The following is a 26,546-nucleotide window of genomic DNA, read 5'->3' as shown; positions in this document are numbered from 1 at the left end:
ATGAGACAGACAGAGAGGCATAAAACAAGGGGGTCTAAGAGGACCGGGTCTGTGAATTATTGGAACATCCTTTTCTCTGCTTCAACATTTTCAAGAAAAACTGGAAATCCAGAATTTTATGTGAAATCTCTTTACTTGTAAGTGTTGGCAAATAAAAAAAAAAAAAAAGAAAGAAAGAAACTGTGTGGAACTGATTAAACACATGTCAAAACTGTATTTGGCCATGGACAACTATTTTAATGTAAAATTCATATTCTCTATACACTTTGTCATACTCTTTAAAAATACAAGGGTAAACATTTGAAAACGAGTATTGCAAGTTAACTGCCAGACTTCCTTAAAATTTCTTTAATATCCTATACTATGTTTTCATATCATTTCTCATTTTTGTAGTATATACTTCTGTTAGACTTCATATACCTAAAATATATAAATAAGGGGATTTTATGTATTTTAAACTCTATGAGAAATAGACAAGCAACAAGGAGACTGATATCAAAGTGTATTTCAAAAAGGAACATCAGAAGAAGAAAAAAAACCCCTCTCTATAGCTAAAATAAAATACAACATGACGATGTTCAAATATTCACTCAAGATGCTCAAAGAGACTTAAGATCTTTTAAACTCCTTAGAGAAAGTTAAGTTCAAGTCATTTACTGATTTTAGCTTTAATAATAATTCTTTAGAAACTGAGATGTCTGTGGTAACACCCAATAAACAGAATACAAAATTTACCAAACACACCAGTCTACAACCATTCTACAGAATCAGGCATCTACTATATGCTAATTTATCATGCCTATAGGTTGAAACTGAGTCACTGAAATGCTTTTATTGTCAAATAAAGCAAACCTGCTGAATAGTAATAATGAGTTATTTTCAAGAAATACATTGAAGACAAAGTTTGGACAATATCCTTAATTTTCTTTTAATTGTAGATTTAAATAACAATCTAGTTCAAAAGTAACTTATTAAAAGTAGGTGCTGTTTTGTTTTTTGTTATTGTTTTAAATACAAAGGGCTATTTTTGCTTTTTAGAACATAAAAGAATATTTACCTTTGTTGGTTACTGCTACTGTTATTACCTTATAAAATCACAATATGTTGCTTTCAAATATGAAGTAATTTTTCCAATTTGTGTTCTGTGACAATGACAACAACCAAAAATAAAGCAGGATAGAAAAGGTTTTTAAACAAATGTATCTATATTTGTTTTAATCGCTATTTTGAATAAATCTTGTATCTATGAATATCAGACTATAAGAAAATATTTAATAAAAATTCAAATATTTAAGGGAATTTTTTGTGGTCTGAAGATTTTAAGATAACCCCTATAAAAGTCAAAATGGCATAAACATTTTGAAACTCACAGTGGACCACTGCATCTTATGTTTGTATACTTGCTATGCCTTAATCTTCTCTACATAGAAGCTAGACATATATGTAGAAAAATATATATATAACGACCAAAAATATGTATCTTAGTAAATGACTACTCAAATCCATAAATGATGGAGTTCAGTTTTCTTAAATAACGCCAAGTTGTCTCTAGAATTTCTCTGACTGACAAAAATGGTAAAGAATTTTAAAAAATAAAGGCAATCTTATTTTTTCTAATTCAGAAAGCACAGCAGTATACCTTCTAAGACCTGAGAAAGGAGATATCCCTTCTTTGCTACACTTACTATAAATAACAAAGTTCCTACTGCACATGAACTCAACATTCACAAAACTCAAAATTGGTTGTGCAACGTGGTTTTACTGCCATCCTGGTCACAGGAATTGACACATTAGGCTGAAAGTGCCATTTAAAATCCCAGACTAATCTTAGGACAGTTGTATTGGCTTCACATATCTGGTTCTTGCAGTATTAAATCTTAAGATAAAAGTGATCTGGCTGAAAGAAGGGAAGTCTTGCGAAAATAGTATTTAATGAAAGGGTAAGAGTTCAGCACTAAAGCTTGGAAGACAGTCTTAAAGTATGTTAATTAAATTTCAGAATAATCTATTTTCCAGGTAAACTGAAGCAACACAAGCAGTCTGTAAGTGAAAATTTCAAATTATTAGCATGATACAGACAAAAGGTTAGCCGAATAAAATTTCTCACTTTTAAAATGGCATCATATAAACAAAACCTCTAGAAAAATAGTTTATTCCCTCTGAATCTGAAGTTCTACATATTTCAGCTTATATTCATTCTATCACTGTTTCTATTACATAGGCATAGAATTAGCATTCTGAATTGTGTCTTCTAAAGACATCCGTATTCAGAAAAGCTCATATAAGCATACTCCATTCATTTAAATTCTTGCCTGATGGTAAACTTAGAAGTCAAACACTGAAGTTACAGAGTAATGTTACTTTACATAAAGATATCTCCTGTAAGAAAAGCATATCAAAGAGCTTAAATGAACTATTTCCAGAGCACAATCATAAAAGGGGGAGAGGGCTTCCCTGGTGGCGCAGTGGTTGGGAGTCCGCCTGCCAATGCAGGGGACACGGGTTCGTGCCCCGGTCCGGGAGGATCCCACATGCCGCAGAGCAGCTACGCCCGTGAGACACAACCACTGAGCCTGCGCGTCTGGAGCCTGTGCTCCGCAACAGGTGAGGCCGCGATAGTGAGAGGCCCACGCACCGCGATGAAGAGTGACCCCCCCGCTCGCCGCAACTGGAGAAAGCCCTTGCACGGAAACGAAGACCCAACACAGCCAAAAATAAATAAATAAATAAATAAATTTATTAAAAAAATAAATAAAAGGGGGAGAGCATACAGCATGAATGAGTATCTGTTACAGGTAGCATGCATTCACCATGATGGGTATGTAACCTAAAATATGACAGACATATTGGCTACAAAAGCAAGAAACTGATAGAAGCTAGATTTTTTGTAATTAAGAGAGTAATGGACCATTACCTGTAGAATTGGCAAAAAACAAAAAAAAAAAAGCTTTTATTTAGAAATACTGGTAGCTAGAGGTAAATTTGATGGTCAGGAATAATGATGTTTTAAAGTCTTAGTTATAAGCGAGAGAAGGAGGTAGAAAAGGAGGAAGAAAGAAAAAGAAATGAGAAAGAAAACAAAGACAAAGGATGAAGTTCCATTTTTAAATTCTGTCAATCTTGAATGCAAGAGTGCTACACTGGACTTTAGATAAGTTAATTAAGTATTAAAATCAATCATCTGAAAGTCTTAATATTTAATATTGGTTAGACTGTATATCAAAGTAGTTTTATTATTTATTTACTCCAAACCTTTCCAGAATACTTCATCTGACAACAGGGGGTCTGTTTCTCACAAGACAAATGCATTTACACTGCCAAATAAATTATATATAAAAGCGTTTGTCTTAATACACGTCATTCAATATTAAAAATCACCCATTGGTAAAATCCTGAAACCCTAATTCATTTTTACCAACCACACAATTGTATTATTCAAGTGCTGTCTATTAAATACCTCAGTGTAGGTATAGGACTACAATGAGGGGCTACACACTGAGAGCAATGATCAAAAGAAAATTAACACAGATTTAATCCTTATAATTAACAGGCTATTAGAACAAGAGTTTTAGGGTAAACAATCCACTATAAATATACCAGATTCACAAACGATACACACAATCAGAAGTATGTAGAATATACGAAAGGGTCACAGGTGGGCTTAAATATTTTATATTACAAAATAGGAATGTTTGGCCTTTCAATATCCAAATGCTATAAAGTAATAGAACGTGGCACTTGTGACCATATAAACAAGAGGAAATTGAGCATTATAAAGAGTTAAAGTGGCCTGACAAAAAGCTCTCCAGCATGTATGCTCATATGGTTTCAGAGCTCTCTTGAATACATGCTCACAAAGCAAAGACTGGGAAAGCAGCTCAGCCTAGTAACCAAGCGTTTTGTTTATTATAGCCTTCCACTGCTATTGCCGTATTTTATATGTATAGACACCACCTCTAGCCTTTACACTATTCGGTCAGCTTTTCATAAAATCAAGAGAACTACAACAATTAGGAGTTCAGGAAGAATGAGCAAAACAGAAAATGAAAAGAGAAAACAGTCACAGTAACTTGGTCAATTATGTTAAAACTGATGATGATACTAAGAACAAGGAAAAGAAATAAATGGCTACTCTTCGCATACGCAGCACATCAAATCAAGCATTTCGGTCAAAAAACAAACAAAAAACATCCCTTCGGTGCAAGCTGGGGAGGCCTGACTTGTTTCCAGAAGCCTATGAGCAACTGTGAGGAGATCCGTCTAAAAGTCCACGGGGAGCTTATATTTATCCCTTGGCTATTAGTAAGTGGTAGGGCTGCGAAACCCAAAGAAACTTTACTAAAAACAGTACTTTTAATTAAACAATAATAACAGCAAAAACATAGCATTTATTAGGAAGCAGGCACTGTTTAGGCACTTTTACTTTTCAACCTTACAATTCCTCTGTGTGGCAGACACTCTTCATTATCCCCTTTTATGATTAGGCAACCACAGAGAAGTTAGAGAACTTAGAGTCACAGAGCTGTTAGTGGCAAAACCACCTCAGGATTTACAGGATAAAAAGTTTTCTTTATTGTTATGTTAAATATAATTCACAGGCAGACCTCAGACATACTGCGGGTTCGGTTCCAGACCACCGCAATAGAGCAAGTATCGCAATAGAGTCACTGGAATATTTTGGTTTCCCGGTGAATTGGAAAGTTATGTTTATGCTATACTGTACTCTATTATGTGTGCAATAGCATGTCTAAAAAATGTACATACCTTAATTAAAAATACTTTATTGCTAAAATATGTTAATGATCAGCTGACAACGCAGGGTTGCCACAAACCCTCAAATTTGTTAAAAAACATCATGATCTGCAAAACACAATAAAACGAGGTATGCTTGTAAGGCAAAGCATTCTAGTTTACTTTGCTCCCATACAAGCTTTGCAAAACCTAGGATTAAAAGTTCAATAGGCCCTTTATATTTACAGGGTATATGTGCCCTCCCAAATCACCGTCTGAGAATAAATGCGTTATCTAGCGAGAAAAGAAAATAACAAGTAAGCTATGGATGCAGACATAGTTTATATACACCTCAGCAAAATTATAATTTATGAGTAAGCCACACGACCTTTGGAGTCACTATCAAACAGCCAAAATTGTGAACTACTTAAACCCCGCAATGCTATGATTCACGTAAGCCAATCACTGCCATTCCAGCAGCATCACTGAGGGGAGGCCAGCTGCTCAGAAGCACCACCTGATCCTCTCTAGCCAGAGGAGCCTACACAAAAACATCTACTTTCCTCCCTCCGCAGTTTCATTCACACCTCTTTCCCTCCTGATGAGGCCTTTCCCATTCACTTTTCTAAATGCTAGACATAATCTGAACACCCATCTTTTCCTCTGTGGACCAATGCCAGAAGTCATTTCTCCCTGCTCCTCCATAGCAGTACTTCCCTCATGTGATGGACCACAGGAGCCTGCAGGACAATATTAAGCCATAAATACTAGCAGTTAGAATATGAAGAACTACGTTTGTTCTAAATACCTTTTGGTCAACAGCATTAGTACAGATTTTTCCTACAGAGAGAAGGTATGTAATTGAAGACTTCAGTAGAAAGTAAAAATTTTTGATTCAAGTTTTTGCTTCCCCTCTGTAGTGTGACCACTCCTAACCCCCTAATTGTAGATTCATCTCTCACTGACAACTCTGGCAATATCCTCCCCTAACTGGTCTCCCAGCTTACATTCTTCCTTGCTGCTGTCAACAGTGTTGATTGCCTTTCCGACAAAATTCAAATTTTGTTCGGTCCAAGTGCTCCTGGAGAGATACCCAGGGGGGTAGTTATAATTGGTCTAAGCCAATCATGATGGTCCCATTTCCCGTGTCAGATTGGCTGGGATGAGCCATTCGATGTGAATGGAAGTTGCCCAAGGGCTTCTAGAGGTTTTTCTCTCAATTACAAAGACATATACTCTTTTTTTTTTTTTAAACATCTTTATTGGAGTATAATTGCTTTACAATGGTGTGTTAGTTTCTGCTTTATAACAAAGTGAATCAGTTATACATACACATATGTTCCCATATCTCTTCCCTCTTGCATCTCCCTCACTCCCACCCTCCCTATCCCACCCCTCTAGGTGGTCACAAAGCACCAAGCTGATCTCCCTGTGCTATGCGGTTGCTTCCCACTAGCAGTGGATTAACCAACCTAGATTCACCCTACCTCTAGCCATCTTGCTATAGGTAATAACAGAATCCTTACTGTATAACCCAACTGAGATTTCCTGTTACTGCCAGATTTCACAGCCTAGCATACCCACCTCCTACAGTCCATTATCACACAACATCCAATGGGATTTTTTTCCATTGTAAACTGTCTCCCAACATACTTAGCATAAAATCCAAACTCCTGTTAAGAGGCCCTGAATCCAGACCCACGCCTAAACCTCTGACCCCACTCTCCCCTCGGTCAGGATGCTCTGGCCACACAGGACTTCTTTCTGCTTCTTAAACAAAAATCCAGCTCAGTGCCACTTTAGGTCTTCGCACAACCCCATTTCCTCTGCTGGGACGCTGCGCCCCTTAATATCCTTCAGCTATCTGCTCACATTCAGGGCAGTGCAGAAAGCTTTTCCTGGAGCATATCTAATCCACTGGCAAATCTTGTTGGTCCTACCTTCCAAACAAAATCAAGCATTAGGCCGTTCTGTACCACAACCACCCTGACCCAGGTCACTGCCAACCCCGGCACGGACTATTTAATTTCCTCCAATACGGCTCCCTGTTTCCAACCTGGCTGGTCATCTACGGTCCATCGACCCACAGCAGCCTGTGTGATCCACCTAAGATTTTAACTCAGCTCGTGCCTCCCTCTGCTCAAAGCCTTCCACTGGCTTCCCATCTCACTCAGAAGAAAACAAAACATCTTCACTGGACTCCACAGGATCTTGCCCCCAGCACCGCTTTTTCTGAGCTTTTACCCTACAGCTCCCCCTGCCCCTGCCGCTCAGGCTCTCCAGGCCTAATGGCCTCTCCGCAGCTCCTCACATGTGCTAGGCAAGTTCTTGCCGCCGGGGGCCTTTGTATAATACTTTCCTCAGTTCCTAAACGCTTCCGTGAGGTATCCATCCTCAGAGATGGCTCTCCCACACTGCCTTTCAAAGTCCAGGTTCAACCGTCACCTCGTTTGTTAGGTGACCCATGATCACAGGGCCACACTCGGCACACCCCCTCCCTTACTCTTCATCCCATTATCCAGCTTTACTTAGAACATGTATCACTACCTCACACAGTACACACTTACTCGTGGTTGTGTTTAGTGTCCATCACCCCCTATTTATAAATTCTATGAATGCAAGGGCTTTATACCTATTTTATGCACTTCTGTATCTCCCGTACCTGGAAGGTACCCTTATTTTTTTATTATGGCATTCCTGATGACAGTTTGGACGAATCCAATAAAGTACAATGAGAGAAGCCTAATTTGAGTCCCAGTTAGTTATTAATTTAAATCAGTTTTTCAAGAATTCCTAGGTACATGTTAGGGGTGTATATAAGCACAAAATACATGAAAGAGATTAGAATTAAAGATATTTGAGAAGACAAATCCCATAGAATGGACTAGAAATTAGGAAGATCCTCTAATAAGAATTACTCTAAAGAATCAAGGACTGGTCCCTCTGGGTGAGAGGCAGCACAAGACCCTGGGCTCTCTCTTGGGAGAGCCTGCGGCAGCTGAACAAACACTCGGTGGTGCTGCTCAGAAACACAGCATGGGAGGAGACAGCCCAGGTTCCCTGTAGACCAGCAGGTTCTCAGACACCCCCCACCCCCCCACACACACAGACACACACACTCTTCTGCCACCTGCACGCACCACACTCTACAGTGGCCAAACTGCTCCCTTTTAACAGTGCCCATTGGTTAGAAATGCTCCACGGAAGCCAAGGAAGACCAAAGACAGCAAGAAATCCGCACATTTTACCTAACCTGTGATCTGTGCTCTGTGAGTCAAGCCCAACCACTTACTGAAAAAATAACCCATGTCTTGTTCAGGGCTGGAACCAGAAGGTTAGCGGCTCAATATACTAGTACAGTGGGTGAGAACTGGCATAAGCCCTTGCATTCCAACTGTAAATGCTTAGATTTTGAGAAATTTCTGAGAAACTAGTAACATATTATTAACTGTTATGTCATATGCAAGCTTTACAAAGTTAGCCATCCCACAAATAAACAATAAAAGGACCACACACAGGCCAATGATGAGAATGTGTCATAAACCCATGACTGCGATTAATCAAATTAATGAAGTTCCTGACAAAAGTTAACCACTGGAATTTCTAAGTTTCCTTATATAAATTACCAAAACAAACAAAGAAAAAAGGAATAGTATTTCAATGATAAAAGTAGAGTTTGAAAGTATTTTAGAATAACATCTGGTTTATATTTGACATCAAGTAGATGATATCTTGCGGCTAATCTTTTAAGCCAATTTTATTAAAAATACACAAACACAAAGAAGGTATGCTATACAACTAACTCTATATCTCCTCTTGTTTTGAAAGATTTTTTCCTTTTATTTCGATTATCTCAATTATCTTTCTCTTCAGAAGAAATTAAATTCTAGCTAAAAGATATTTTTTCTATTTGTTAATTTCATGTAAGACCTATCTCATGACTAACATGAGAATTAAATAAGATCACGTGTGGGAACACATACCAAAAACTGTAGTGGAACCAAGGTTCTGCGTTGTAGTTTACTGACAATAATAATCAATATTAACATTTTTTATATAAGATAACAGATGTATGATTAACTACATCTTTTTAAGGTTATATTGATACTTTTACTAAGCAAAAGTGGTGCAGACTGTAAGTAGAGAGCAAGAATGATCTGGAAGAGGGAGGCAGGGAAACATCCTGTGGGAGGGCTCAGGGGAGACACAGGACGTGCACGTTCCATTCAGAGTCCTGAGGAGTCAGGCTCAGCTTGGTTGATAATCAGGCTCAGTAAGGAAGTGGAGACTATATGTATAAGGCTTGACTTATAGACCACACTAAGATCCTGAGCTGTTTCCTAAGGACAGTGGAAGCTACTGAATAACTTTAGGTAAAGAGGAGAGAACGCGGGCTGTGGCTTCTCCACATTTACTCTTTCTTCAGCTATACAAAACTGCATCCCTCAAAACTTCCATACGTATGGCTCCTCTGTCTGGCATTACTTTCCTCGCCTTCTTTGCTTAACCAACTGCTACCTGTCCTTAAGATTCAGCTCAAAAGTCACCTTCCCCCACCTTGCTTCAGACGCCCATTTACCTTGTGTACAACTCCACACTAAAGTGAACCATTCTTCAGTATAATGGTTGGTTTTCCACTAACCTCTACTCTTTCTAAGGATAGAGGATGTGTTTTATTCATCTATAGTCCAAGGAACGAATATACAAGCACTCGCAAAAATCATTATTCAATGAATCAACAAAACCCAAGACACGATTTAGTATAATTCCCAGATATGAGGACTAATTGAATTATACTTGCTCCTATACATAAGCATACAAATTGGCCTCACAGTATGTCATAGGAACAAATACTGCCTTAAATTACACTGAGCTACGAGAGCTGAGCTATGCCCCATACCGTTTAATATGACCTAAAACACTTATTTAACAAATACATGTTGAATACCTACTAGGGGCCAAGTACCACAGCACTGTTCCTCAAAAGAAACGCAAATTCAATAAGCAGTGAGCTTAATTCTATATACTACTTGGTGCAAATTACCACTGTGATACTGTATGTTACAACAGCACTGAAATGTAATACTTCCAACCATAACTTTGGACATTCTCACATCAGATAACAAACTAGATTACTCAGAATGTTTTCTTTTCCACAAAATCAAAAACCTTTTTGAAATGTCAGCCTTGAACATCATAAAATTATACAGAATGATGAGGAACCAAGCCTATAGTGCATATAAATATGAGAGCATATTAGACTGCATTTAATTACCAATTCAAACAACAACCTGATCTAACCTTTGACAAGTAAAATAAATGTTCTGAATAATTTAACTAAAGCAAACATTTGCTGTTAATGCTGCTAATTATAGTAAGAGCTGGAAAGAGAAGGGAAGAGAGATGACGAAGGGAAGAGAAGGGGAGATGGAATTTTTTTAATTAAGGTTGAGATCTGCAACTATTCTTTGAAACATGATTTTTTTCAATGAATTCAATTCGCATAAAAGGGCAAACTCAGTTGAGCAAAGTTGCTTTATGAATACTCAGATAAAGTAACATTTATAGCTGATTAGAGAGCTCACTCTTTCAGCCAGTAAAAATCACTAGATTATCATGGGGAGGGGAAAGCTAGGTACAGATGAATTAGGGTATAACTGCCCCCCCTTTCATTCAAGGGGCTCAAAGTTTAGTGAGAAAAAGCTGAGGAAACAGGTTGCCAGCCTTAGCATTAATTAATCAATTGAAATAATAAAAATAAAAATACAGATGCCCAGTTTAATCTGAATTTTAGAAAAACAACAAAAGCAATATTTGGAACATGCTTAAACTAAATGTATTCATTGCTTATCTGATTGTGCACCCTGTATTTTATCTGACAACCCTACAAGTAGATAAATGAAGACAACTATTTATGGGAAAATATGTGGTATATCCACTGTAGGAGCTCCAGGATTAAATGAGACCAAAACTGTCAAAAGGTGAGATCCCCAAAGAACTCACCCTCAGGCAGGAAAGAGTTGTTTTTCCAGAGCTGCTATCTGATTGCTAATGGGAAAGACCAAAATATACTGCACAAATGGACAGCTCCAGCCCACCGGAACTTGTTTTTCAATTGTCCTAAGAAAAGGAACTATAAAAAAAATACAATAAACAAATGAACAAACAAATGTCTTAATGGAAATCATCAGCTACTAAATAGCAGAAAAATGAAACATCCTGACAAAACTCCAAGAGCCACCGAGGACCCTGCTGAGTGGAAAGAGAGCACAGGACTTCTCTTATATTGAGATTATTATCTTTACCCCTGAGAGGAGGTGCATTTAGAAATAAAAAATCCAAAGAAAACTGGACTTTGTTAATTTGTTGAGACCACTCTTATTCAAATATATAATCTTCTCATTTGTGTATTATAAATGTTAACTATGATTGATACTGCACAAGAATCTAAGGTATGATAAGCTCTTAGTGTAGCCTTAAATTTAAAATAATTATTCAATAATGCGTAATGTGAAGACAAGTTATACTCCATATGAAAACTGCCAATTTAACTGATTAGTGACTTCAAAAGGGACTACCCTATTTGCTCATGTAGTCTAAGCTTCCACATGAGAACCAAGAAGCCTCAATATGAACATGAAAATGTTTCAATTATAGTAGAAGATCATCATTATTAATAGAGGCAAGAAAAACTCCAAATCCCCAACTTGATGACATATAAATATATATAGATTTTATATAATTGATAACAGAAAATGGCAATCATTTAAAATATTAAAACTTACCATAAAATAATGAATATGACTTGAGGGTTTCTCTCAGAATCTTTGATATCCAGGTTGATTGTAATTGTTTCATCTTTACCCAAAAGATATGTGTGCATGTAACTTCTGTATGTGTTCTAACACCAAAACCATTTAGATGTCCATGTAAAAACACTGATATACATGTGTAGCTTAAAAATGTAAACATTATAGGCTCTCAAAATAAGAATTAAAATATTTAGGTTTCACTTTTATGAGAGGGAAAGTTTCAAGCACTGACAAAATGGAAGATGGATAAAGAAGAAAGGGCTAATTATAAAGACAAAAGACAATACATAGCACTCACATAATATCCTGATGTCACAAACACTATGGCTATACTAAAAAAAATTTCAAGACATTAATGCATACTAAAAAACAAAATAATTCCATGAACTCCATATAGAGCCAATGAAGGCCCAAAAGGGTTTACCAAAAGGTACAACTAACAAAACTGTATAAATACACAGATAGTGATGTGGGTACACAGGGACTACAGAGGAACTACACAAATCCTATCCCAATCACCAGAGAATTTCACCGGCAAAAATAGATACCTCTTCTTCCTGTGTATATGCTTTAGGCAGAAGATAGCAGCACGCTAGCTCCAAAATTTCATTGAATACCACAAAAAAATGTTTAAAAATACATTAAATTAGACATGTATAATTCTTGCCATACTGATTTAAATGAAATCACTGTAGAAGTTTTAAGACTTTGATAATTTGCTCCTAAACTTCGGTAAACAATTTAAAAGTAGATGACAAACTTCACGCCATGCTTTCCTATTTGTAAAACAATGACACAGTCATTTGGAATTATAATGTGCTATTTATACCCTGAACGAGATATATAGATATCTGAAGGCCCTGAAAACTGTGTCACGTCTGGAAATTTTGTCCTAGTTTCTAACAGGAATAAACAGGATCAAGCACTTTAAGTGTTATTATTACAAGTAATTTTTTCCTATAAAAATAGAGGCTTTCAAAACCAAATAATTTTCCCCCACAAGCCCAAATATACTTTTATGTGTACATTTTTACGAAGTCTTCCTTAGCAAAGAAATGTTTTCATGCTATAACTTTTAAAACTATAAATGTATATTTTAAATTTCCAGGATTTTAAATCCTACAAAATCAAGTAAAAGATTAAGATGGCCAATTACTCTTAATACAGTAGGAAGATTCTGCTGAAGTTGTGTAAAGCTCTAAGTTTTTAACCAAATATTTGAGAAAGGTCACTACTTATTTAAATGTAGTAATAATATAAGTGGTCAAAGCAGTAAATTTACAGAGTTTAATTATAAAATACACGTGTATGGCCTATTCTCTTTCTCATATTCAGAAACTAATACTTTGCTTTCTAATATAATATGCGTTATTTATATATAGCATGTACATCCCTTGAAACACCAGCATTATTCCTTACAAAATTTTTCTAGTGATTTACTGACAGAGAGCCTTAGCACCAAAAAAGAAAAAAAAGTATGAAAACGTTACTACTAGAATTTAATATTGGACATGGTGAGTGAAATTCTTGATATATTTATTTAAACCATCTCATTTCAAAAATAATTTTATTAAGTACTCTATAGAATTTTGTGCAAAACAACAACTGTGAGCCCACATGGCAGGGCACATACATGTATCTATAGTTAAATAAGCAACCAAATATAAAAATGGATCATAAAATGATTTTATTAGAAGCATGTGAACACAAAACTAAATTTTGAGATATACTTTATTAACATTTAATGTAATCTTATTTTGAGGACAAACCTAGTAATTTTACTAGATTTTAAAACTTCTAAACTGAAATTTTAAAAGTGAAATTGCTGGATTAAATCCTTTGCCCATCACTAACTCTAATAAAATACTGTCAAACTCCTATCCAAAGTCACTGTTCCAAATTACGTGTTGATGTGGGAGAGTCCCCAGTTCTTAGTATCATGAGCCATTTCACTTTTTGTCAGTCTGAATGTTATGAAATGGTATCTCACTGTGGTTTTAATGAGCATCTCCTTGACTACTTGATTGGAAATATTTTCACTTATTAGTCAGGGTTCTCTAGAGAAACAGAACCAATAGGAGACCAAAATAGTACTTCATACTATATAAAATAGTATATATATATGTAAAATGGTATATATTTATATAAAGATATATATAGAGAGAGATATTTATTATAAAGAAATTGGCTCTCATGATTATGGAACCTAGAAAGTTCAATCATTAAAATAGGCAAGCAGGCTGGAGATTCAGGAAGAGCCAATGTTCTAGTCTCTCAGACAGGAGGAGACAATGTTCCGGTTTAAAGGCAGTAAGAGATGATGATATATATGAAGTCCAAGTCACTGCACTGTAGAATTCCTCTTGCTTGGGGGAAAGGTCAGCCTTTTGTGCTATTCAGGCCTTCAACTGATTAGATGAGGCCCACCCACGTTGCGGGGGCCAATCTGCTTCCTACCCATTTAAATATTAATTTCATCCAAAACATCCTCACTGCAATAACCACAATAATGTCTGAGCAAATACCTGGGCACCCCATGGCCCAGTCAAGGTGACAAATAAAACGAACCATTCACATCTGTTTTCTGGCCATTTGAGTCTCCTTTTCTGAGCGCTGACAGTTCATAGCTTTTGCCCAATTCTCAACTGGGCTGTCTTTTGCTTAATGATTTATAGAATTTTTAAAAAAATCATGGATATATAATAATTCTAATACTGTACTGAAAAAAAAAAGTATAATGCACATTATATTATTAGTCAGGTATACTTTAAATGGTTCCCATATGGTGAATTATATGGCAGGATGCATTCTGGAAAAAACTGATTTAAAGAAAACCACATTTTCCCTGTGCACGTATGGTACAATGAACAACAGATTATGCTCCTGAACAAGAAAGAAACAGAAATAATTATGATAATACTTTGTTCAACGTCTTTCTCTGTGCTAAGAAATGTTTGCAGAACTGATGATTATTAATATTTAAATGAATGCTTACCAAACTCCAGACACTATGCTTTATGTTATTATGCCATTCAATCTCCTCAGCAGTCTTATCAAAAAGGTGGCATTATTATCCCTATCTTGTACAGGTGGATATTGAGGCTCCCAGGTTAAGGACCTCAGCCCAAGGTCACACACCGAGTGGCTGGGACATGAATTCAGAATGTTTTAGAAATTCATTAATAACAAACAAACAAAAAAATTCATTGCAAGACGTCCCTCCTGGCTTTGCACCATGTACAGTGGCACTGGGAAAGGAACCTAAGGGAATAAAGAAGGAAAAGAGACAACATCCTTGCTATCTTGACACTAACAATCTGTCAGGAGGTAGAATATGGAAAATATATAGACCTGGTAATAAAAGACAGAACGTCACAGCAAAGGAGATATATTAAAAGAGCTCTAACCCTAAAAGGTCAAGGGATAATTACGAGGGACTAAATAGACTTCATGGAGAAAGCGAACTTATCTAGAACAGGCTCTGAAGGAAGAGTTAACATTTTGACTGGCACAGATGGGCAGAGAGAGCTGAGCAGAGGTCAACTCAAGAAAGATTGTTCCAAAGGCAGCAAAATGAACAGCAAAATAGTAAATGCCTAGGTTTGCAAAAGGGAAATCTGTGATGAGAAAAAGGCAGCTGCAAAACAGACACATAATATTATAGCACACAAAATGCAAATTATTAACAACAAAGCTTTATATTTGAATAGCACTTTGCACTTTACAAAAACTTTCACATATACCATGTGATCTCAGCAGGAGTGACACTGTCCTTGAGGGGATGAAAATTGGTTATTGGGGTGGGGTGGGGGGAAATGTTAGATATTACAATGGTTTATGGCCCTCCAACAGGCCACAGTATATAAACAGACACGCAGTGCATCTGTGTACATCTGTGGTACTAAGACGTCACTGTGAAAGGAAGATGATTATGGGGACATTTTTTTAAAGATTTTTTTAGGGAAGCAGTAATGAAAAAAAGGTTGATCATCCCAACCATCTAGTGGGTAAGAAGGGTACCAGTCCTCTTTTTAAAAAGTACATGAGAAAAATAAAACTCGAAGAGTTAAATGAATGAATAAAGGAGAGCATCAGGTAGCTCACAGCAAAATGAAATGTTACTGTGTATACGAATACTTTGGGGGGATGTGTGTGTGTGCACAACATAAAATAATGTGCAACCCCACTCATAATTAAAGAAATGTCAACTAAAAAATCTTGATGTAATTCTCATCAAATTTGCCAAATAATAAAAGGTGGATAATACCTAGTGTTGATAAGGATGTGGAGAAATATGTATTTTGATTTTGATTAACTTGATTATAGAAGCTCAAATTTTTGAAAAGCAACCTGGCAACAACTATCAAAATTACAAATGCATATACCCTTTGGTTCAGCAATTCTACTGTGAGGAATTCATCCTACTGACATACCCTCTAGCCAAATCTATGCAGAAAGAGGTTGACTGTAACAGCCAAAAACTATAAACAACCTAAATATCCATCAATAAGGAACTGGTTTTATATATTTCGGTAATCCGGAAATGGAATAACACAGAGGCATTAAAAGTGTAAATTCACTGATGTAGAAAATATACAAAGGATACTGAAATCGGCAAGTAGCAGAATATATACAGCATGACCTCCATTATTTTGTAAAAATATATAAATATAAGCTTGCTATGCATGAGGAAAGATGCTTCAGTTTAGAGCCCTGTGTATGCTTTAAAAAAACTAAACCATGAGGATGTATCCTATAAGAAATATTTGCTTTTAAAAACATTAAAATGACTTGTTCAAGTGCATACGATTAGGAAGCAGAGCTATTAATAAAATTCTATTCTTTCGACTCATACTCCACTTTATATTTCGTATTATATTACTTGATAAAGCTTACTACTGTTCAGAAAAATCCATTTGGTTAACTAAATATGGTAACTGTGGTTGCAAAATGCCTACTGAAATATAAATATACCTAACAGGTTCTCAATACCTTTCATGACCTACCCACATCTATCCTTCTAATCTTCTTCACATCTTTTCATTCTCTAAAGATATCCAGTGTTTTCCTACCTCTCTCTATTTATTTGGGCAACTAGCCTTGGTCAAGGAAACCTATCCCAACCCATTCCTCTCTCTGAACCTTCCTTTTTTTTTAAAAAAAAAAAACTCTTCTATCCTCATGGCTTAACAAAGAATAGATAGTAAATATTGTCAAATTAATGAATAAATATCCATCAGACCCGATCCCACTAATCACTTCTCGAAGTTCATCTCACATATTCCATTCTCTCTGAAATGTTTCCTAACTCCTTTTCATTCAATTTTAAACTGATAAATTGAATAAATTCAGAAATTGGATCATGTAAAAGTCAGTCCCCTATTTCTACTTCAAATGAGAAAAAAGTAAGTGAAACAGAAGGTTTCTTTCTTCTAAGAGAACGAAAGGGGAAGAAGAGCCCAGAGAAGAGGCCCCAGACGGCACCAGCACCACGCTTTACCATTCCTGCAAAAGGAAGCCTCCAGTCTAACACTGTTGACACCAGGGACAGAGTCAGTTTCTAGGCTCAAACTGAGAAAATGTCTTTACTAACTACCTGACCTTAGGCAAGTTGGTTAAACGCCCTGTGCCTCAGTACCCTCAATGTAAAAGTGGGAAGTACACATTTCACAGGTTTTGTGAGGATTAAATAAATATCCCTGAAGGATTTACAACACCTGAAACATTCATAGTAAGCACTCAATAACTGTTAGCTATTATTGTTATTACCATCACTGTCACACTGTCACCGGTCTGGTGGATATATTTACTCAGCTAGGTGATCAGAACAAGATCAAAAACAAGATGGTGGGTTTCCCTGGTGGTGCAGTGGTTAAGAATCCGCCTCCCAATGCAGGGGACATGGGTTCAAGCCCTGGTCCGGGAAGATCCCACATGCCACGGAGCAACTAAGCCCGTGTGCCACAACTACTGAGCCTGCACGCTAGAGCCCGCGAGCCACAACTACTGAGCCTGCACTCTAGAGCCAGCAAGCCACAACTACTGAGCCCGCATGCCTAGAGCCTGTGCTCCGCAACAAGAGAAGCCACCGCAGTGAGAAGCCCATGCACCGCAACGAAGAGTAGCCCCTGCTCGTGGCAACTAGAGAAAGCCCGTGTGCAGCAGCGAAGACCTAACGCAGCCAAAAATAAATAAATAAATTAAAAACAAACAAACAAACAAAAAAAAAAACAAGATGGTACTTACAGTTCAAAAACACAGATCCTTTGAGGGTCCCGTTAGATTTGTTCACTACCTTACACATTAAAATTAGATTTCATGTCATGTTTTCTCAATATGTCTCTTGAGGAAGGAAAGAAGGTAGTAAGCAGAAACTGGAGAAAGCAGGGGTGGCACAGGTGTAACATACATTCAACTGAATAAATACCTGTTGAATCCTCCCGCGTGCCAGACGCTAGGCTAGAAGATAATCATTTTGTGGTAAACAAGACAGTCAAAGTCTCGAAGAATTAATATTCTAGGTGAAGGCAGTCAAGGATAAAATATAGTTCGCATGTCAAGTAGTGTCATATGTTATGAAGAAAATGTAAAGAGGATGAGGGCACAGAATGACAGGGCAGGACTGAGAGCTTATTTGACAGCCGGGAGCTTATATAAGAAACTGTAGTCTTGGAAGGCCACAACCCAGAAAGTATATAATTCAACAGGAACAAGTGTACAAATACACACTTTATCTTTAGAATCAAAATACCAACCACAGGGGGTGGAAAGGGTTGATGGTTATTACAACTAAGCTCATCAGCAACGGCAAAGTAACTAGAGCTCATTTCTCTCTCTGGAGGAAGTGATCATAATTTAGATTAAAGGAACGCGAAAGGAAGTACAATATTTTAAAAGCAATAAGCATGGGAATTAACCCTTCCCCTCATAGCCTCTTCATTCTCTAGTTCCCCAAGGCACTCTTGCATATTTCAGTATTAGGCATAAAATATTATCCATCAGCCAAGCCTTTTACCTAGAATACTTGTATTTGCTTGGAAACTAAGTGGACAAAAATCTCCTCCAATTATTTACCTAAGTTCAAACACATTCTCAATTTTTTTCATGAGGAAAACTCATTTTTTACATTCCAATAATACATAAATCTGTTTTTTCCTTACAATTCAAAGATAAAATATTTAAGACAGAGCACTAGCTTATTTGACCTATTAATGCCAATATATAAAGAAAGCAAAAATATTGAAGCCTGAAACCAAATTTAAAAGTATAAATATCATTAAGTAAGTCCAAGACCTTGAGTTGTTTTTGAGTAAAGGACAACCGTCGAAGGTCAGGAGCTCCCAGCCCAGTGTCTGGCATATCAAGTCCTAATAAGAGAGAACTAAGGGGGAGGATGAACCCATGAATGACCTGGGAAAAGAAAATTCTGGCGCCAACTCACCCAATCTCTGCTTCATGGGGCACAAAGGCAAAGCAAAATCTAAGTCTCTTCTTTCATTGATTAAAAATATTGCCCTTCCTAAAACCAATTTTAGTCAGAAACTGCTAATGGTAAGTATGCATTGGATAAATTTATTAATAGAGTCAGTATAAAAGAGAGTTTGTGAATTGTCTGATACGCCATTAGGCCCTTAATGGTTATCAGCCCTCTCAGCTGTGGAGGTAAATGACAAAAGAAAGTTTAGTCAGCTCTGGAAATTCTTCCGGATTTTGGTTTCATGTGGTATTATGCTTATGTTATTGTACGTTTTTTTCCAGAACAATTTATAAAGCAGATAAATCTGTAAATCTAGGAACTCAGTGTATGTCTGTTTCTCTCCTTCTCTGCTCCCCCCACCCCCATACAGACACACACACACACACACACACACACACACACACACACACACACACACCCTCTTCATTTTACTGCATAGTGAAGTACCTTCATGAAATGGAACTTCTAAAATATACTATCTTCTACCTATATAACCAAGATCAACATTGTATTTCCTTAAACCCGTGGTGAAGTTTTCTACAGCAATGGCGAGGAGAAGTAGGTAAGAGTTAGTATACAGACTCTCTTCCCTAAAGAAATAGAGCAAAAAGTAAAAGATGGAAATGAGGGCTGCCCATTCTAGAATTAGTACAACTGCACAGAATTAAATAGCTTACTTTAGAAGTTTTCCATCTTTCAGGATACTAAAGCATTATTTCTAACACATTAGGTGAAGAAATTTAATGATTGATGCAAAAATCTTAAACTACTCAAAAATGTCCATATTCTCTTCATTAATGGAAAACCAGTCTGATGCATAAAAGATACCTCTTAGGACAGAAGCATGTCTCCTATCTAAACGGTATTAAATGTACATGGATATAGGTCAAAGGATAAGGAAAATTTAACTAGAACAGAAAATCTGATTCAGATCCAAATTAACATCTTCCCCTTACCTCTTCCTTCTGGCAGAACTTGCAAAACCTGTAGCAACAAACTATCACTTCATTATCTTCCCACAAGACACTGGTTTTCTCTAACACTTCGCAATGCTTCTAAGATAGCATATCTGACATAACACCTCCACTTCTGTCCCACACTTAACAAGATAAAGAAAAGGAAGAAAGAGAGTAGACAACGTTGGTGTTAAAAGTGCGAGAACACAACCCTTTGTGAACATTCAAATTAACTATAGAGCTCAAACCATTTTCACTATTTTCCCATATAGGCATCTGACATGTTCTGAGTTTTCCGTTTAAAGTACTTAATACACTGTAGGCTCATTCATTCTGTGTTAACTGATGGCAATCATTAACTAATGGTAGGAGAACCAGTACCATTTAAACTAAAATATTACTAAAATAAAGCACAGTAATTAAAAATCCCATGGTGGTTGTTTTAATGATTTTTGTTTAATCAAAGTTGAGTAATCAAACACAGTCTTTGAAAAAGGCTATTTTTATTTTTTTACCTAAATAGGATCCCTCAAAGAGGGAGTAAATGGTAAGTCTTCAATTCAACTACCCAGTATCAAACTGTGTAACACATAGTGTTTAAGCTTTCTTCAGTGATAGTATTAAAATGAAGATGCAACTGATTAGTTCTGCCTGCTTTGTAATAATACCCAGAATCATGTGTAGTGATCTACATGCAAAAACATTCAAGATTTTCAGGGTTGAGCCACGAATTAAACCTAGAGATCAGGAAGTGCACGTATTTCTCTCCAACCAAACCCACTCAACAAGGCTGTTTCCCAACAGGTTTATTTCAGTGCTTCTCAGTGTCTGTATACCTGCGGACAAGCGTTCAGAGGGCAGGAATCGGCCCATACACTGTGCTTTCAAGGCCCCGAGCACAGCTACATTTGCACATGACGCTTACTAAATCCTAGTTGAAAGGCATTTGACAATACAATTGCTGAAAAATTCAATGTTCACCCTGCATGTGAAATCTTGTGCCTTGTACCTTATGATTTCAGCAGTGCCATGTGTGCTGTGATAGTTAAGGGCCTGTCAGTGTTTCCATTATAAACTCTGGTTTTCAGAGGTTTGTATCTTGGCCTATAAAAATAGATTCCGGTCTGTAACTTGGCATAGAAAGTACTGGTATCAGCCCAAGAGAACATTTTTTGTTCCAACGATTAAAATAAAAATCTGTTTAGTAGTTTTAAGTTAAGAGAGTGTTAAAAAAAAAAAAGGGGGGGGGGGAGTAAAGAATGTTTTTAAAAACACACAAAAAACCCAATGCTCTGTGCCTCACTCACTGCTTCATTTTAGATTTTGAAATGATTAACACAATATAAACCAATGATACTGCGTAAATGAAAAGCCTAAAAAGGGTTTTAATTAAAAACATTATGGTCTGGGACTTCCCTGGTGGTGCAGTGGTTAAGAATTTGCCCGCCAATGCAGAGGTCACAGGTTTGATCTCTGGTCCGGGAAGATCACACAAGCCGCGGAGCAACTAAGCCCGTGCACCACAACTACTGAGCGCCTGCGCTCTAAAGCCCGCGAGCCACAACTACTGAGCCTGCGTGCCACAAGTACTGAAGCCCACGCGCCTAGAGCCCATGCTCCGCAACAAGAGAAACCACCGCAATGAGAAGCCTGCACACCGCAACGAAGAGTAGCCCCCGCTGACTGCAGCTAGAGAAACCCCGCACCCATCAATGAAGACCCAACGCAGCCAAAAATAAATAAATAAATAAAATAAATTTATTTAAAAAATGAAAAATAAAAAAATAAAATAAAAGCATTATGGTGGATACCAAAAAAAAAATCGTAAATTTTTAAACAACTACATATGTAGGATTTCAAATAATCCTCACATTTAAAGACTGTCCAAATACTCACTGACAGTAAACCAACACTATTTCAAAGATATGTTTTTCCAGATATGTAAAAATTACTTTTTAATGAATCACTAAAATGTAGATTTACTTCAGATTAGTGGAAACAAATCTTCAATTCTATCTTCAATTTGTGCAGCAAGAAATTTCTAAAACAAATTATAACTTAAATGTAAGAAACTCTGAAGTAGTCTTATATACTGTTTATTAAAACTTTTTTTGTGGATTTCTTTTTTTTAGCTTAACATATAGATATTTCCTTCAAAAACATAATGCTGTTACATAACACTGTTGCATCTTTCAAAAACACATTTTTGAAGCAATAACATATCTGTTATAGGGGGTATAAATTGGTACAACTGCCATGGAGGGTAACTTGGAAACAGCCATCAATTATATGTGTGTATATATATACACTCATATACACACACACACACACACACACACTCTCTTTGTCCTTGAAGTTACATTCTTATGAAATTATGCTATGACTATACCTGTGTATATGTGAAATTATAGATATAACTTAAACACACAATAATATTCCTCACAGAATTTTTACGATAGCAAAATGTTGAAACTAACCTGAATGTCCATCAATTGGGGACCTGTTAAATAAGTTATATTGTACATGCATACAGTGGTATTACCATCTAGATATTAAAAAGGAATAAAGAAGAAAAAACATACAAAAGAACGATGTATTGATACAGAAAGACTTCCAAGTTATAATAAGTGAAAATAGCAAGGTCCTATGTTACTATCTGCAGAAGGAGAAAAAGAAGAGGGAATTATTATATATATATACTTAGAGAGAGAGAAAGTTGTATATGCTTTTGCAAACATAAAACATTTCAAAAAAGATACACAATAAACCAACAACAGAGATTAATGTTTTCCACAAAAATACTGTAATAATTTTGGGTGGCACTCCTAATCAAAATCTCAGTATCAAGTAATATAAGGAAAGTCATAGGAGAAAGAAAAAAATAACTCTAAGCTTGTATAATTACTGAAAACAATAAAATTAGGCATTATACCTACATTCAGTGGTTCTCAAATGTTGGTGTACACCAGAATCACCCAAGGTCTCAGTAAAACAAAGAGTCCTGGACTCCACCCTCAGAATTTCTGATCAATAGGTAAATCTGAGCTGCTGGTCCAGGGACCATACTTCTAGAGAATTTGTTCTAGATAAGTGGCTACCTGTTCAAAACTGTACATAAAAACCCACCTGGTACAACATTATAATCTAGTTATTACCAATAATATTTCAATACTAATGCTTGTTTTCTTAAAACAAGAAGTCTGTGTGGTGAGGGTGGATGATGATTTAGATTATTCTAAACAAGGTGAAATAAAAGGGGAATTTAGTTCTATTGTACTTTTGAAACTTAGCCTTCCATCTCTACTTCTGCCACTAGATGGAAACCAGTACAATGATTAGCTGTCAATTTGCAGATATAAATTGAAAAATAGTAAAATAAATTGAGGTGAAAATTACGTCACATGGTATTAATTACAAAGGGACCTATAGCTGTGGGTCCCTGTACTGACATATTTCTTTTTTGTTTATGACTATATTTATTTTTTGATTAACTGTATGTGTCATTAGCCATTGGCCTGTAAACCGTATCAACTTCAAATAGAGGTGTTATGGGTTGATTTATGACCCCTCAACATTATATGTTTAAGTCCTAATCCCCAGTGCCTCAGAGTGTGACCTTATTTGGAGACACAGCATTACGGGGGAAAGTTAAAATGTCATTATCAAGGTGGGCCCTCATGCAATATGACTGGCGTTCTTATCGAAAGAGGAAATTTAGCCACATACAGAGGGAAGATGATGTGAAGACACAGGGTGAAGATGATCATCTACAGTTCCAGGAGAGAGGCCTGGAACAGATCCTTCTCCAGAGGGCTCAGTAGGAACCAATCCTGCTAACTCCCTGACCTCAGAATTCTAGCCTCCAGAACTGTGAAATAATACATTTCTGTTGTTTCAGCCACTCCGTTTGTGATACTTTGTTATGGTAGCCCTAGCAAACCAATACAAGATCCTTCTGTTTACTTTTTTTCACTTTAAAAGGTTGAATGACTACCGTAAGCAACACATTGTGTCAAATGCTGAGATCACAAATATGAGTAATATTTGCCCTCAAGGAGCTTACAGTCTAACGGTTTATTACTTAAGAAGACATGAATGTTCACTACTTAATAACAGTGAACATTCATTAAGATTTCAGCATTTTTTTCAGAGTTTATTGATGCTTGATTCAATGAGTCGCTAACAAAAAGAGACACCAGCACTGAATACTACTTCGTTTCTATTGTCAACCATAGAACTGTGTCAATTTTCTAACTGGTCTCTCCAACCCAGTGTATACATTACTGGCAGCGCCCTTCCAGCCAGCATCCTTCATGCAATTTCCCTGATCAAAATGTTTCAATAAATATCTTAAAAGAACATTCGCTTTTTCCCATTTCAAGTTCTAGTCAGTCATACCTCTCAACAGATGTATGTAACATCAAGCTAATTACTTAAAACCATTGGTTTAGTCTGCACCTAGAAACCTGAAATGGCTTTAAAAGAAGACGCAATTATTTATAATGAACAGAAGGGGTAGTAATAAAGTATCATGTAATACACTTGTGTATAACTATTCCCCTTCAAATAATCTCTCACCAAGTTCCAACAAAGGATTATCTCAAATTTTGAAGTAGTGAGGGTACAATATGACAGTTGTTCTTGATTTGTGGATGCTTCATAAAGTACTCACAGCTATCATGGAAATCTTATCTCTAGATTCCAAAAGTTGTATGTAAACTTCTCCTGGAGCTTGTATCTTACATAACCTGCATTTTATATTGTGCGCTGGGGTTTACAAACAGAGCCTCGGTTACAAATGAAAACTTAACTTTGAATTTCTTGCCATTTTATTATCAAATGTCTCAACAACTGAATTAACAATTATACATATAGCTATCCATTTGTTTTAGCTTTATAAAAACGAACAGCATTCAACTGCCAGAGAAAAATAATTGTTAGTACTGAATTTTCTCTAGCATTTCTCCTTCCTTCTCCTTTCCTCTCAACAGAGTTCACATACATGGTTTAGGAATCCAACCAGGCTGCTGATAAACCTCAATTATGTTACAAGTAAATAAATTCACTAAGTAAATAAATTTCACACCTTCAAAAATTATTAAAGACTATTTCTTGGCCTCTTTGTACATACCACTCGAGTGCCACTATTTCTTTTAGGCCGCAGAGAGAACATCTCTTATTAGTCCTACAATTAAATGATTCAGCAACCCGCCACACTATCTTTGCCTTTTAACAGTTCCCATCAGTAGCAGATCTAGGTGTAATCAACAGCAGCAGGGGGCTTTGGGAAGCAAAACAAAACAAAAACAGTAGGAATCTTTACTAGAATACAGTAATTGATACAAGGGAACATTATAGGCTATTTTAATCCAAGTTAGTCTAAGATATTAGAGTCTGATTTTATAATCAGAAGTCAAATAAGCAGGGCAACTTTTGAATATCTGAACACAGAACAAATTTCAAACAGTTAATAAGGTTAAAATAAAAGGGGACTGTTTTCAAAATGAATCTTCTCAGTCTCGGAAGGGTCATTACTTCTGTTTTGGTTATTTAGCACCCATTTAGCTGATAAATTAAAGCCCTCCTTACCTCCTACTGCTACCATGCCTAACCAATTTCATATGATATACTTATAAAATTAAAGCGTAACTGGCAATGCTCTTACTCCTCCAAAGAAATGCCTAAAATTCTACCAGCAACATCAGGACAGTCTTAAAATGTAATTTAGCAAAATGTTCTCATTTCTTTCATTTTCCTATTTTTGATTCCCTAGCCTAGAGTACAGGGGTGGTGGTTAAGTGCTGTGGCTGGTGTCACTTAATAGTACGCAGGTAGCACAGTGATATATTTACATGAAAAATCAAAAGCCAATGATGGTATGATGGGATGACTACAAATTTTAACTCTACAAAAATTCACAAATGGAAATGTTGCCATAGTAACCACCTGATCATTGCACATGAGGATAGCTGATTTCATGATCTAATTCTATAGCTGTTTCTTGCAATATGTGCAACGAGACATCTACGACACTTCAGTTCTTCTATTTCCTTACACTGCTCTGAAGAACAAGATGCGAGGGATGTGGCTGAAACATTTATTTACAATCTTCTCCAATTTTTCTTTTACTTCTTTTAAATCTTTCAAAACATAAAACATTTAAAAAAATCAGTTGGCTAAGATTTAAAATATCTAACTATAGAATTCTGCATAGGACATATTCCAACCCAGGGTGTTAGAATTTCACACAGCAGGAAACCAGTGTACCTAATGGCAATCATTTCTCTTTCTGAAAATAACTTCAAAGTTATCAGCAACTATGCTTTTACCTCAAAAAGCAGTGTTTTGTATTGTAAAAGGAAAAATACAAACAAAAATAAAAACACATTGTGCATCCTCCATCCAGAAAGTACATTAAGACAAATGTTAATAAAAATCATTATCAGTACATTGACATTTGTCTTGAAAAGATGCTTTTCATAACAATCTTTCTAGACTTCTCGTAGCTATTGTTGAGGGAAAAAATTGCATTAAACATAAACATGGGAGGGAAAAGAGAATGTTGATATT

General features: G+C 36.4%; 1 protein-coding gene and 1 long non-coding RNA gene across 20 annotated transcripts in view; one reads left to right on the top strand and one right to left on the bottom strand.

Moving 5' to 3' along the window:
* Positions 1-26,546, bottom strand: part of TBC1D5 (TBC1 domain family member 5) — a 535,839-nt gene that overhangs the window by 334,310 nt on the left and 174,983 nt on the right. For 2 of the 19 annotated variants that reach the window (XM_082459256.1, XM_082459254.1), the window contains one exon: positions 1,058-1,897. The exons of 15 other annotated variants lie outside the window; for them this stretch is intronic. The gene's annotated coding sequence lies outside the window, so the exon portion shown is untranslated. Of the gene's footprint in view, positions 1-1,057; positions 1,898-10,734; positions 19,386-26,546 lie in introns of those variants that run through there. 2 more of the 19 variants (XM_082459261.1, XM_082459257.1) reach the window with 2 other exon arrangements.
* The window catches only part of LOC309659515, a 297,583-nt gene that overhangs the window by 188,117 nt on the left and 82,920 nt on the right, over positions 1-26,546 (top strand). The gene's annotated exons all lie outside the window — the stretch shown is intronic.

Source organism: Balaenoptera physalus (assembly GCF_965194825.1).
Source record: "Balaenoptera physalus genome assembly, chromosome: 4".
NCBI classification, from domain to species: Eukaryota; Metazoa; Chordata; class Mammalia; order Artiodactyla; family Balaenopteridae; genus Balaenoptera; species Balaenoptera physalus.
The sequence above is the reverse complement of the archived record's forward strand: the minus strand, read 5'-3'. Positions and strand labels throughout refer to the sequence as shown.